Below are 14,547 nucleotides of genomic sequence, written 5' to 3' on the forward strand. Positions count from 1 at the left end.
AGAAAGTTGAGGTGTGGTGAATTAAGGTGTGGTGGATTTAGGTGTGGGGGTTAAGGTGTGGTGAGTTGAGGTGTGGTGACTTGGGTGTGGTGAATTTTGGTGTGGGGAGTTAAGGTGTGGTGAGCTCAGGTGGAGTAAGTTTCTAAGCGGATGTGAGATGAGTTGAGGCAAGTTAAGTTAAGTTAAGGGGTTATGATCTTTATCCTTATCTTCATCTTCATCTTCGTCTTCATTTTCTTCCTCGTCTTGGTCTTCATCTTATTCTACATCTTTATCTTTTCCTTTATCCTGATATAAATATGTCTGTTATTTTCTTCATTTACATATTCACCCCACCATTGTTATTGGGTTAGGTATTTAAATTTTCCTTCCTCTTTGTCTTTATATTTAGGTTTCTTTACTTTTATTTTCATTTCTTTATTTATCCCTTTCTTCTTCTCCATACTCAACTTTACCTTCTTCCTTTTTTGAGTCTAATCTATTCATGTACATACATACATACATCTTATTCCTAAACTGCTGCTTAGCACGTTTTTTTAATTCACTATCAATATTAAAGCATACATTTAGGAGGCATTTCCGCCCCAACCATGTACATGTATGGTACTTGTATTGGTGTGACTTTTGAATTGATTTTTTTGCTCTATTTTAAACTAATTTGAAATTTTAAAAGTTGCCTGCACATCAGCATCAAAATACCTTTCTAATGATATATAATTGTTTATACCTTAGAAGTATAGTTTAGCCGTAAAAGGGGTGTAAACGAAACATGATTGCCTATTTATATACAGTTGTCCACAAAATAATAGGAGTGCGATATTTTGACCAGTTTTGGCTATTTGGCTTTTGTTTATTTAATGTTTATTATTTTTTTATAAAAGCCTAGCTGGCTATACAACAAACACCATATAAATTCAGATTTTAAACTTTGTATAAAAATTATAAAAATTTTGCAGTTTTTCACCCAAATTTCAAACTTTTTAATCAGAATCTTTAGAAAAAATTCTGGTATGCAGTTTTGTAGCACATTCAATTCTACTCTGAAGAAGTGCAAGTTTCAAGCGGCTAAAAAATCAACGGAATTTTTGTTGTATAGCCAGCTAGGCTTTTATAAAAAAATAATAAACATTAAACAAACAAAAGACAAATAGCCAAAACTGGTCAAAATATCGCACTCCTATTATTTTGTGGACAACTGTAATTGATTGATTGATTAGCTGGATTAACGTAACGATAGAATTTGTAAAATAAAATTAGTCTACTATGGTACATTCCGTTTAGCTTCGTATTCGCTTAGCTGTTTTAGGGCCGGTTACTCAATGTCTGGTTAACACTAATCTGCGGTTAAACATCGTTGTCGACCTCTTCGACTCCATGCATACAACAGGGAGTCGGTAACAACGACAACTATGTTTAACCGGAGATTAGTGTTAACCAAACATTGAGTAATTGGCCCTTGGTATAGCTACATTTTTCCTGTAGAATGCTAATTTCAGAAAAAGTTTTACTCATTATACATGCACATGTTTCGTTTAACAACATCGCGGGATCAATAAAATGATTTAATCTTTCCATTTCAAGATGGTCTAAAGACTGTTTCAAAAAACACAGTTTTAAACATCCGAGTGCTCTAATAGTTAAATATATATTTATCTCCCTTTTACAAACACATTTATATATACTTTATTCTTAACACCTCAAATACATATGTCTGCATACCAAATTTCAGGTTCATGTGACTTATGGTTCCCAATTTAATAATAATAGGATGACGCTTACACATATGTTAGTGTTTGGCCGAGCTTCTCCTCCGACTTGTGGCATGCGCCTTGATGTTATCACATAAAGCGGAGGGACCTACAGTTTTACCCCGACTCCGAGCGGCGATTTATTTTTATGAGAAGCTGTTTTTATGGCAGAAATACACTCAGAGGTGTGCCATTGCCTGGCGAGGGACGACCACTTTTGAGAAAAAACCTTTTTCAATATTTTTTTTGCGATGTTGCTTTGACCAAGGCTTTAACCCAGGTGCTGATGAGTTTAAGAGCGCACTGCTTACCACTATACCACAGCGACCTATGGCATTTGACACGCCTCCTTTTATTAACATATTAATATATATCATACTATAAACGCCTACCAAAGATATGTCTGCATACCAAATTTCAATTTAATGTGACTTATGATTTTAAAGATATAGCTGATAAAAAATTCCACCACTACGGGCTGTGCCACGCCTCCTTTTATAAACACATACATATACACCTTAATATAAGCACCTACCATAGCTGTGCCTGCATACCAAGTTTCAAGTTTGTGGGGCTTATGGTTCCCAAGTTACAGCTGGTTAAAAAAAATTGCATGCCTATGGGAGGTGCCACGCCCCCTTGTCGAATCCCAATTTTTTTCTCACTATTATAGGCCCACGTGTCATGTATTAACATCTGTCAAAGTTTCGTTCGATTCTGTTTGTCCGTTTAGGCTGCAACATGGCACACACATACATACATACTTCCACACATATATACATAGTAGATATATATCCTTCTCTTAGCGAAAAATAATAATAATTTTTGGCCATATCTCGGCCACAGGGCCACCTATCGTGTAAGTTTTAAGTCCAAATATTTCTTTTCAATTGGCTCTATTGTATTCTAAATATGAGCAAAATCGGCATGTAAATCCAATTTTTAGGAATATCCTGACCCCAGCGCCACCTAGCGAGCAAATTTTTTTGTCGGTCCAGCCGTTTTGTGACATTTCATGTACAAAAAACTCTATGATATTGTGAAATCGTGACGTCTCAGCATTCTTCATTTTTCGGCAACAACAACAAAAAGTTTCAAATTTTTTTTAATCGAAAAACCTTCCACACAGAAGGTCCAAGAAAGTACTTTTTACATACATTTACTTTTGTATATTCACAGCATACATTTGTGGATAGAGTAGTATATAAAAAGTTGTATCTAAATAATCAGAGGTATGACAGATGTACCTTAAATATAAAGCACCAATCTAAGTAATTGTCACTGCTTTGTGTGATCGGTATGTAAACCGGTAACACAATTTACAAAAAAAATCAAGAATATCGGAGATAAAGCTTTTACAGCCCCGATTTTGACGATTTTCTCAGTAGTATAATTATTTTGAAAATATGTAGAAATGTATCGGTTTTAGCTCTCCAAATGAAGGAGTTTTACAGTTAAACCCCATATCTAAACAATCAGTTGTATTGAGGCGATAGGTTATAGCTACCCGATCTTTGTAATTTTTACTGTAAACTTTTTTTTGATAATGAGTGAAAATAGTGCGAAATTTCATGTTGCTATCTGCATAAATGGAGGAGTTATAACGAAAAATCTACTATCTGAACAATTAGTTGTATGAGAGCTATATATAATAGTGGTCAGATTTTACCGATTCCGACAAATAATTAATATATTCTTAAAATACACTCACTTACACTAAATTTGAGTTGAATATCTCGAAACATGAGCGCTAGATTGCATACAAACAAACAGACAGACGGACATGGCTAAATCGGCTCAGCTCGACCTTCTGATCATATAAGTATAGATTTTCATGAGTCTATCTCTTCTTATTCTGGTACTTACAAACATTGGACCAAAGTTATAATACCATTTTATGCTCACGAAAGGTATAAAAAACACCCACAACTGACAGAAATATGCACGAAAATTGTGATTTAATGCCAGACGCCAGACGAACATATAGCAACACTGCTGGTGAGTAATCGTTGGATGAACCTAAATACAATTCCAAATCCCAAATCTCCTCGCAGGCGCGTCAGAGCCAAGGTAATCGCCTACGGGAGGACATTGTTGAAAGCCTCTGCTATGTCCAGCATGCCACTAATACATATCTAATTCCTTGATTTCTATTGATTTTCAAACTTTCGAGGCTGAAGAGTGGAGATCTGCCATTGCTGTAGGCACATGTAAACGTAGATAAATTCAATTGAGCGATTCACAACGGTGTCGTAAGTGTCGTATTATTGTATATTTATAAAAAAAAAAGCTTAAATAAATGTTTGGAGAATTTGAGACGACAACCAGCTATTTTTTAACACTGCAAAAATTCATAATATGACTTTGATGGCACTTTGCGAACCCCTTTATAAATTTTTTAGGCGTTTAAAGTTTGCGACATACAACAATACGACACTTACGGCACCGTTGCGAATACCCAAAATATGTATAACCAAATACGAACAATTGAAAACAAAATACTTTGGGCAACATTTTATAGAATATTAAAAAAATTTCATTTGTGTACATAACTCTCAAATGGCAGCTGTACGCAAATACCATAACACTCTAGCCACTACACGAAGAAAAACTATGCAATCAAATCAACCTGATTAGTTGCAATAAAAACTATAAATGCAAAGAATTTTAAAAGCATGCTATTAATTTTTTTATATCTTAATTGCATTTTTTAATAGCACTCGTATAATAAATTTTGCGAAAATTAACCTATGAAAAACTGTGAACATAACAAGAACTATAGCTATTGCTGTGAAATGCCAGTTATGAAAATATTTCTTTGATAAACTTATAAATTATTTTATACTTGGCAGCTGCAGAGTGGCTGGCGGTGATTACAAGCAGTCGTATTATTCGCTAAATGTTGTCACACACTTTCAACATATTTTACATCTACAGACTGTTTAAACTACTAACTTTGTACTTTATATTGCTGATTTGTATCTAGCTATATTAAAAGCTGTCCAATAAATACGTACAATTAATTATGTGAAACAATAAAAAGAAATAAGTAATATAGATGTTACTGAGTTTGAGAACGATTTAGAAGAGAAGGCATTTTTGCATACACTGAGGGAAAAAAGGTTTAGAATTAAAAAACAAACGTGCTAAATTAAAAAAAAAAAAATACACATTTAAAAATGTGTCGTTTTGCACTTCACAGAAAGAATGGTAATTGAACCCGGACACTCTTGGCAGCAATCAATTGTATCAAACATCTTTGTACACTCAACTACAGCAATACATGTAAATGTGTTTTCAAATGTTGAGTTTGAATCACCATCACATGTAATCTGCATATGTACCGGGTGATTTTTTTGAGGTTAGGATTTTCATGCATTAGTATTTGACAGATCACGTGGGATTTCAGACATGGTGTCAAAGAGAAAGATGCTCAGTATGCTTTGACATTTCATCATGAATAGACTTACTAACGAGCAACGCTTGCAAATCATTGAATTTTATTACCTAGAAAAGTTGGCAGAAAATCCGCTTTTTTATCGACAAATTTTGTTCAGCGATGAGGCTCATTTCTGGTTGAATGGCTTCGTAAATAAGCAAAATTGCCGCATTTGGAGTGAAGAGCAACCAGAAGCCGTTCAAGAACTGCCCATGCATCCCGAAAAATGCACTGTTTGGTGTGGTTTGTACGCTGGTGGAATCATTGGACCGTATTTTTTCAAAGATGCTGTTGGACGCAACGTTACGGTGAATGGCGATCGCTATCGTTCGATGCTAACAAACTTTTTGTTGCCAAAAATGGAAGAACTGAACTTGGTTGACATGTGGTTTCAACAAGATGGCGCTACATGCCACACAGCTCGCGATTCTATGGCCATTTTGAGGGAAAACTTCGGAGAACAATTCATCTCAAGAAATGGACCGGTAAGTTGGCCACCAAGATCATGCGATTTGACGCCTTTAGACTATTTTTTGTGGGGCTACGTCAAGTCTAAAGTCTACAGAAATAAGCCAGCAACTATTCCAGCTTTGGAAGACAACATTTCCGAAGAAATTCGGGCTATTCCGGCCGAAATGCTCGAAAAAGTTGCCCAAAATTGGACTTTCCGAATGGACCACCTAAGACGCAGCCGCGGTCAACATTTAAATGAAATTATCTTCAAAAAGTAAATGTCATGGACCAATCTAACGTTTCAAATAAAGAACCGATGAGATTTTGCAAATTTTATGCGTTTTTTTTAAAAAAAAAGGTATCAAGCTCTTAAAAAATCACCCGTTATGTGTTGTCACCGCTGTACATGCTTGGTATACATAGACTTTCCTAATTATGAAAAAGCATACGAGACGTGCAAAACCTAATGCTTTTAATTGTATGTGCTGTGCAAATCTAATTTCAATAACAAAAAATGCCCTTGCGCGTTATACATAAATAAGTTTCAATAGGTGGCAGTCCCACTCAAACAAAAAATAAAAACTTATCGCACATGCAGAAACCATATCCTTTCACTTGGTACCTCAGTTTTTAGTTCAACAAATGGTGAAAATATTATAATTTTTAAAAAGTGGCAACCCTACTCAAAAAGTAGTACATTATTGAACATCGGAAAGCCGAGCCCTTTTATTTGACACCTCATTTCTTGTAATCCAAGGAAAAGTGCGGATCTTATAATTTTTCAGACAGCTGGCAACCCTATAGGAATTTAAAGTACTAAAGATAATATTCCTATAGATACGGATCATACATAAAAAATTTAGTCTAAATCCGCTCAGTAGTTTTTGAGTAATATCTCGACTTTCCTTTATTCTATGTATAGAGGATAATAATTTTTAATTAGATGGCAAACCTATTAAAAATATGAAAACTTTCGTACATGCGAAGGTCATGCCCTTTCATTTGGTATCCCGTTTTGTAATCCAACGAGCGGCGAAATCTTTTAACTTTTTAAAAGATGGCAACCCTACTCAGCAAAATAATACATTATTGCACCTGTAGAGGCTAAGTCTTATCATTTGACAGTGGTGGTGCGTACCTGATGCCTTCGCTCATTATAATTGAATATAGTAATTTTATTAACAGGTGGCAGCCCAATTCAAAAAAAGTAAAATATTAGTGATTTTCTAGAGGTCAATCCCTTTCATTTAACACCTCATCTTTTGTAATCCAACGAACAGTGCGGATCTTATAGTTTTTTAGACAGGTGGCAAGTCTATTAAAATTCTAAACAAAAAAGGTCCCTCTCCTATCGATACAGAAAATATATAAGAGAAAATCTCGTCAAAATTCGTTCAGTACTTTTCGAGATTACCGCGTACAAAGAATCTCGACTTTCCTTTATACTATGTATAGATACGAACGTTTTTAAACGATAATCCAACAAAAAATAAAAATTTTCTTACGCGTTTTTCCCCTCAGTGCATGGTTAGCTTGTACTCCTGAAAGAGTATAAGGATAATAAATCAGGCGATCTATCGAAACGAAAACCTTAATTTTTTTTGGGTTGAGATAAAATGAAAGTAAGTAACTCGAGGAAAATAAAACAAAGTCGGCCTGAAAATATAAAATTTCATCAAAACCAGCACTTTATAGCAGTTATAGTTATGTTTTTTTTACGTCTAAGAGGAGTGGAAAATAAACTGAGATATACGTTTTATCGGATAACCGCGGATAACTAATCTTCGATTTGGTATTCTTGCAAAACAATTCCTTGTCAAGTATTTCTAAAAAAAAAAATTTACATTATTTTGATATTTAGAGAAATAATTAATCAATATTTTCTAGAACACTATTCGTCGAGCTGAGCCAATTTAGCCATGTCCGTCTGTCTGTTGGTGTCTCTGTCTGTTTCAATGCAATTTAGTCGCTCAGTTTTCGAGATATCCGACAGTAATTTGATAGTTTAGTGCATTTTTATAACGTAATTAATATTTGTCGTAACAGGAAAAATCTGACCACTATTACATATGGCCTGAATACAACTGATTGTGCATGAGCTATTTGATAAATAATCATACCAAGTCCACTGAGAAAATCGTCAAGATCGGTGCTATATAAGCTATTAATCCTATATCACTGATTGTGTAGATATAAGTTTTTGCTATATAACTCCTTTATGTAGGCACATACCGATCATACACTGCAATGAAAATCATTTACATCGGTGCTTTATAAGGTATATCTTTTATACCACTGATTGTTCCGTGAATATAAACATATATTGAATAAATATAATTTTACACTATTTCAATTTATTCTTTTTCTATTAACTCTTTTGTAAAATATGCTAATTACCTAACTTCGAACGCACTTCAATATTATTATTTGACATTAATGCCTCAATCATGCTTTGCTTCATTTGAAATGTTAATCGAGCTTACTTAGAGCCAGAATAGGTTCGGTCAATCATATTTACGTAGCTGGTAACAAGCTTCATGGTTGAGGAAATTTGTTCATTAAAATTTGTGTACGCACATATGTATGTATGTAAATAAGTGATTTAATTTCGCCACAAAATGTAAAGCAACTAAGAAACGCGTACGGTAGGAGCATACATATGTACAAACATATATACAGAAAAATGTATATACAAATGTACGAAAGTGAGTTCTCTGCAGAAATTAAATGTTGCCGCTGCTCTCTCAACAATGATGAGTCAGCTCGTTTATGTATACGTGCATACATAGAGTTACATACATAAATACATACATACTTATGTATGAATTAGGGGTTTACCGTTGCTACGTTGAGTCTTACCGCTAAATCAAAATGTTGAACCGCAAAAGTTGTCTTGCACTTATTTGGTAAAAATAGCATTTTACTCTTTTCAGGGAATACCAGTATTTTATAAAGGAAATTACCCGAATATATGTACATATGAACATATATTTAAGCACTAGGGTGGTCCAAAAAGAGTAAGGTCGCTCTCACCCTCTAGGATTGTTCTATATCGACAAAAGTAAACCAGTTTTTTTTTATTTTGCAATCAAAAAATATTTAGAGGTCGCTCAGAGTTGTTGTTTTTTTTCCACAAAAAAATACATGAAAAACTTTGAGCGACCTCTTAATATGTTTTTAATTCAAAATAAAAAATAGCGGTATATTTTTGACGTATAATAAGTCTTACGTTTCGATCTGGAGGCTATGCTCGAATGTTGTAGTTGTAATTTTTAGAGCTTTACGAAAACGCTTATTGCGCGAGAACTAATGAAGGGCTTTGAAAGAGAGGTCTGGCGTTTCAAAAACATAATTTCAAACATATCGACAGATTCAGTTTTGTAAGTAACCAATCCGGTTTCTATCGTAGAAACAACGGTAAATATTGGCTTATTTTGGGGTCAATTTTGAGCCTTTAAAGTGCCCTAGCCACTTACGATTTAACAATTGGCCCAATATTTATAAAAGGCAAAGGTGAAGGGGAATATGTAGATGAAGAATATGGTAAACATAAAAGTAAAAAGAAAGCTCAATATAAAGAAATATATGAGGATGAGGATGCCGCTAAAAGTAAAGATGAAGACAGAGGAAGAAATATATATAATATAGATTAAGGTAATTATAGAGAAAAGGATATAGACCGAGACTCAATCTGGGGACTATTTCGGGATTTTAGAGATTTTCGGAATTCTCGGAACTTACCGATGTAATAATCGATGTTTTATCGGTTTTATCATCGATATTTTTTTTTTTTATCAATTTTGTTATCGAAATTTTTATCGATGTTGTTATTGATTTTACTAGGTCGGCGAAAATCCTCGGACTGAACCCTCCGCGAGGGTGCCGGCTGGAAATGGGCACTACAGAGCAATCCCGTGCGATGTCGGGAGGGTGTCCAGCTAAGATCAGGGATCAGTGCTGTGTGCTTATGCGTTTTCATCGCTATGCCATACGGAAATGGTCTTTGATCGTGGTCTGGAGGTAGGGGCTGGATCAAGGCGTTACGCGTACCGTACTGAGGATCAGCCTGGCTGGGAGCCCCTAAATAGCCCAGTCGCTAACGGAGCCCTCTGGGAACCAGGCCGCACCCGGTTGCATTCGATGGCCTTACCCTGGGTACTGCGGATCTCTGCCCGGGGCCGACGAACCCTTTCTCCGCAACTCGTGGGAATATGAGCGAATTAAAGAACAAACCAAAATCAACAACAACGGAAATTGAGACCGGCACTCATAAAAAGTCGGAAGGGCAGTTGCCCAGACACCATGGGGCCCATGCGATGCAGGGTCCCTCTACTAGCCACGACGTGGCCAACACTAGTGGGGTACGTAAGCCTCTGGCGATGCCGGGGTCAGGCGTATCCACAAAAGCGGAAAGGAAGAGGGTGGGGGAACCGAAACGGGATTTTCCCGGCACCAGTGAAGGCAAACCTGGCTTGCAACTTGCAGCCCCAGGGGGCGCCAGAGCTGATGCGCGGGCCCCGCCTCCCCCTACTCCTACTGCATTTACAAGGCCTGATGACAGGCCACCACCAAGCGCAGCCATTGCCAAGCACAGGAAGGCTGCCATGAGGATCTTGAAGAGATCCGCATTAACCCCGGACCTATGTAGCAGGGCGCTGCCCTGTCACGTGGAAGAGATCCGGTCGGAGATAGCGTGGGCAATGACGATAGTGCCCGACTATCAGCTGCCGGTGCTCGGAGAGCCACCAGCTGCGGAAAAGCGCAATAGATCGATGGAGGTTGCGCAAAATAAGTCGAAAAGAGCCAGGACGCAAGGCCCCACCTTTGCTGAGGTAGCCAAAAATCGGATCCTCCTGGGTGTGCTCGATGAGAACCAGGAAGACGAATTGGCACTGAGAGCTCACTGGAAATGGGTTAAAGCGGAATTGGCGAACATCTGCGTCTGCGTGCTTCGGGAGCACCCCGGACCACCTCCGATATGCCGGGACGCAGGTTGGTTCCAAGGCAACGTCAAGATCGTCGCGTGCGACGATGAAAGGTCTGCGGGCATGTACAAGAAGGCGATGGCCATGCTGGGAGAGGTCTACCCCGGAGCGATGCTACGGGCTGTGGACTTCAAGGACATCCCATCCAGGCCCAGAGCAAGGGCATGGATACCGGCCAAACCGACCGAACCAGAGAGAGTGCTTGAGATTATAAGGCTCTTTAATCCCGAGTTACCCTCTCACAATTGGAAGGTGGTGCGGCTAGAGCACAGCACAAAGGCGACTCGTCAGGCGGTCCTTTTGCTAAATAAGGAGTCGTTGCCACTCCTCGAAAAGACTGGGGGCGTCATCAATTACGGTTTCGACACCGCAAAGATAAGGGTGTACACGAACGACGTGAACGCAGCAAGAGGCAACGAAGTTGAGCCGGAAGCAGACAACAGCGAGGATGAGGTGGACGAGGAATCCAACCAGGCCAATCCGATGGATGACCTGGCTGGTGGATACGCCTCATCTACATCCTCTCTGGGAGTCGACCATATCTTCCGGCAATACACAGAAGAGGAGCTGATGTCAGATGACGACGAGGCGAACTCAACTGTGGTGGAGGGGGTGGGAAGGTGCGGCCAAGATGGTTCGCGTCCTCCAGATTAATCTCCACCACAGCAAAGCAGCGTCGGCTGCACTGCTGCTCCAGCTCTCCAAGGGGGCAGCAGACATCGCCCTCATCCAGGAGCCTTGGGTGATAGGGCATGGAATATGCGGGCTGAAGTCGGCAGAGCACACTTTGATAAGTGGAGCTACCATAGGTAAACCAAGGGCCTGCATCCTTGTTAGTACCAAACTAAAAATATTGTTTCTTCCTCAGTTCAGTGACGAGGACACCACCACCATCAGTCTGGAGGCGAACGGACGACAAATAAGGCTTGCCTCGATGTATCTGGCACATGACAGGCCTGTTCCAACCCTACCGGTCGAACATTTAGTGGAGCGCTGGGACGGGGCCCTGATTCTAGGAGGTGATGCAAATGCACACCATAGCACATGGGGAAGTGGAGACATCAATGAACGGGGTGAGTCACTCTTTGAATTCATACTAAAATCTAACTTAGTTATAAGTAATAGGGGTAGCGAGCCTACCTTCATAACGAAGAGCAGAAGAGAGGTCCTGGATGTTACCCTCGTCTCAGAAGATGCGGAGGTCATGATCAGGAACTGGAGGGTGCTTGATGAGCATTCCTTCTCTGATCATCGCTTCATCCAATTCGACTTAGACGGGGTCCCGTCCAAGGTACCTGCCAAAAAAAAAATCTAAGGAAAGCCGACTGGCATAAGTACAGAAGAGAGCTTGACAAACGGCTCTCAAGAACCACACTAGCAATTCCAGGAAACTCTAGGGACCTAGATAGGCTGGCAAATCGCTTTACTGCGGCATGTGGCAAGGCCTTGGTGGAGTACAGAGATTGACGATGCCCGCAAAAATTGTCGTAGAGCCTTCAATCTCGCAAAATCCTCGGGAGGCGATACGCAATGGGAAATCTATAAGTTAAACTTGAAAGATTACAAGAAACTACTAAGGAAGAGCAAGAGATCCTCATGGAGGAACTTTTGCAGTGGTATGGAATCCGTATCAGAAGGTTCTAGGCTCAGGAAGGTTCTCTCTAGTTCACCTCGTATCGCCCCGGGATGCTTGCTAAGATCCGACGGAGCGTGGACGGAAACTGGGGAGGAATCCCTGGACCATCTTCTGAGCACGCACTTTCCAGGCGCCACCGAGCAGCCATTGAACGGGCCAATAAGAAATAGAGGTCAACCGGTTACGGTAGACCTCATCACCAAAGAAAAACTGATGTGGGCAATAGGGTCCTTCAAGCCTTACAAATCTGCGGGTCCAGATGGTGTTACACCGATTCAGCTACAGCAATCTATGGAGCTAAGCTCAAAATGGCTGTATGTTATTTTTAAGGGAGTCCTCACTCTCAACTACATTCCGGAGACCTGGCAAAGGTCAAAGGTTGTCTTCATTCCTAAAGCGGGAAAAACATCCCATACTCGCGCCAAGGATTTTAGACCTATCAGTCTATCATCTTTCCAGCTCAAGATATTGGAGCGACTGATTGAATCCTTTCTTAGGGAATCGGTTGCAGACAAGCTTATGGCTTCGCAGCATGCCTATATGAAGGGGAAGTCCACCGAAACAGCGCTACACGAAATCGTGTCGCATATTGAGAAATCCCTTGCGATAAAGGAATACACCTTGATAGCATTCTTAGACATTGAGGGTGCTTTCAACAACATCACACCTGAAGCAATCACATCAGCTCTAACTGGTCTGGACATCGACTCACGGCTGGTGTCGCTTATACGACAGCTGCTAGTTGGCAGGGTCGTGCGGGCGGAACTGGCGGGCGTGTCGCTGGACAGATACGTTTGCAGGGGAACCCCGCAGGGTGGGGTCCTCTCCCCCCTTCTTTGGGTCATGGCGATTAATGAATTATTGCAGACCCTGGAAGGGGGGGAGGCTCCAAGGTCATAGCGTATGCTGACGACCTTGCGGTGGTTGTGAGTGGAAAATTTCCACAAACTCTTTGTGACATTATGCAGGACAGACTAAGGTTAATCGAGAGATGGACCAAGGAAAAAGGTCTGGGTGTTAACCCAGAAAAAACGGACCTGGTGCTCTTTACCAGGAAGTACAAAATCCCCTCACTTCAGCTCCCTGTCATAGGCAATAAGATTCTGAAGCTAGGGGAGTCTGCAAAATATCTAGGCGTAGTCCTGGACAAAAAGCTTAACTGGGCGCAAAATATACAAGAGCGTGTTAAAAAAGCGACGGTAGCCCTCTACAGCTGCAAGGGGGCGATTGGGCGTAGCTGGGGGCTGTCCCCTAGCATCATGTATTGGTTATACACGGTAGTTGTTAGGCCGATTCTATTATATGGGGTCTTGGTATGGTGGCCAAGTCTCAACAGGAAATCTACAACTGAAGCACTCCAAAAGGTGCAAAGAACTGCGATGCTCTGCATCTGTGGGGCCCTGCGCACAACTCCATCGGAGGCTATGTGCGTGCTCCTCGATATTTTACCAATTGAAATTGTTGGAAAGCAATCAGCGGGGTGTGCCGCCTTGAGGTTGAGGGAACTACCAGGCTGGAGGGACACTCAGGAAGGCCACACCGCAATCTTAAAGGACGTAAATATACCGGACACGGATTACTGTGCACCAAGGTTGAACTTCACAAAGAGGTATAGGATTTCCATTCCAGATAGAAAATTCTGGTCAGGAGGGGCTCCCGATGACAATGGATCACTCCACCTCTACACCGATGGCTCTCAGCTAGACGGCAAGGTAGGAGGGGGGGTCTTCTCGGCCCGACTGGGGCTGGAAATATGTTTTCGCTTACCCAACCACTGCAGCGTCTTTCAAGCTGAGGTCGCTGCCATACAGGAAGCGGTTGAACACCTACGTACAAGAGAAGTCATTTATAACGATATCTTCATCTACTCAGACAGTCAGGCCGCACTCAAAGCGCTCGACTCGGTCACATGCAGTTCAAAATCCGTAGCGGACTGTCGCAGATCTCTAAACGAGATGGCTGAGCAGTCTGCTCTTCACTTGGTATGGGTTCCGGGTCACCGGAACATACCAGGCAACGAAAAGGCGGACGAACTTGCAAGAGAGGGCACATCCGCTCCACTTTCGCAGGCCTGGAAGGGATTAGGCATGCCGCTCGCTACCTGCAAGCTCATTCTAAGGGATCTGTCTCTTAAACTAGCAAGGGACAGGTGGGATAGCCTCACCACTTGCAACAACACGAAGCTTACATGGCCTAAATGGGACAAAAAGCGGTCGAAGGATCTCCTCATGCTGAGCAAAGGAGACCTAGCCGCAGCTGTGGGTCTGCTAACAGGCCATGTTGCTA

At 40.5% G+C, this 14,547-nt stretch overlaps 1 protein-coding gene across 1 annotated transcript in view; it reads right to left on the reverse strand.

The window, feature by feature from the left end:
* Nucleotides 1-14,547, reverse strand: part of LOC118735724 (pneumococcal serine-rich repeat protein) — a gene marked incomplete in the record, with an annotated part of 148,257 nt that overhangs the window by 71,435 nt on the left and 62,275 nt on the right.

The sequence above is a fragment of the Rhagoletis pomonella genome, unplaced genomic scaffold, assembly GCF_013731165.1.
Source record: "Rhagoletis pomonella isolate Grant_MI unplaced genomic scaffold, Rhpom_1.0 Rhpom_scaffold_00003, whole genome shotgun sequence".
Classification (NCBI taxonomy): Eukaryota; Metazoa; Arthropoda; class Insecta; order Diptera; family Tephritidae; genus Rhagoletis; species Rhagoletis pomonella.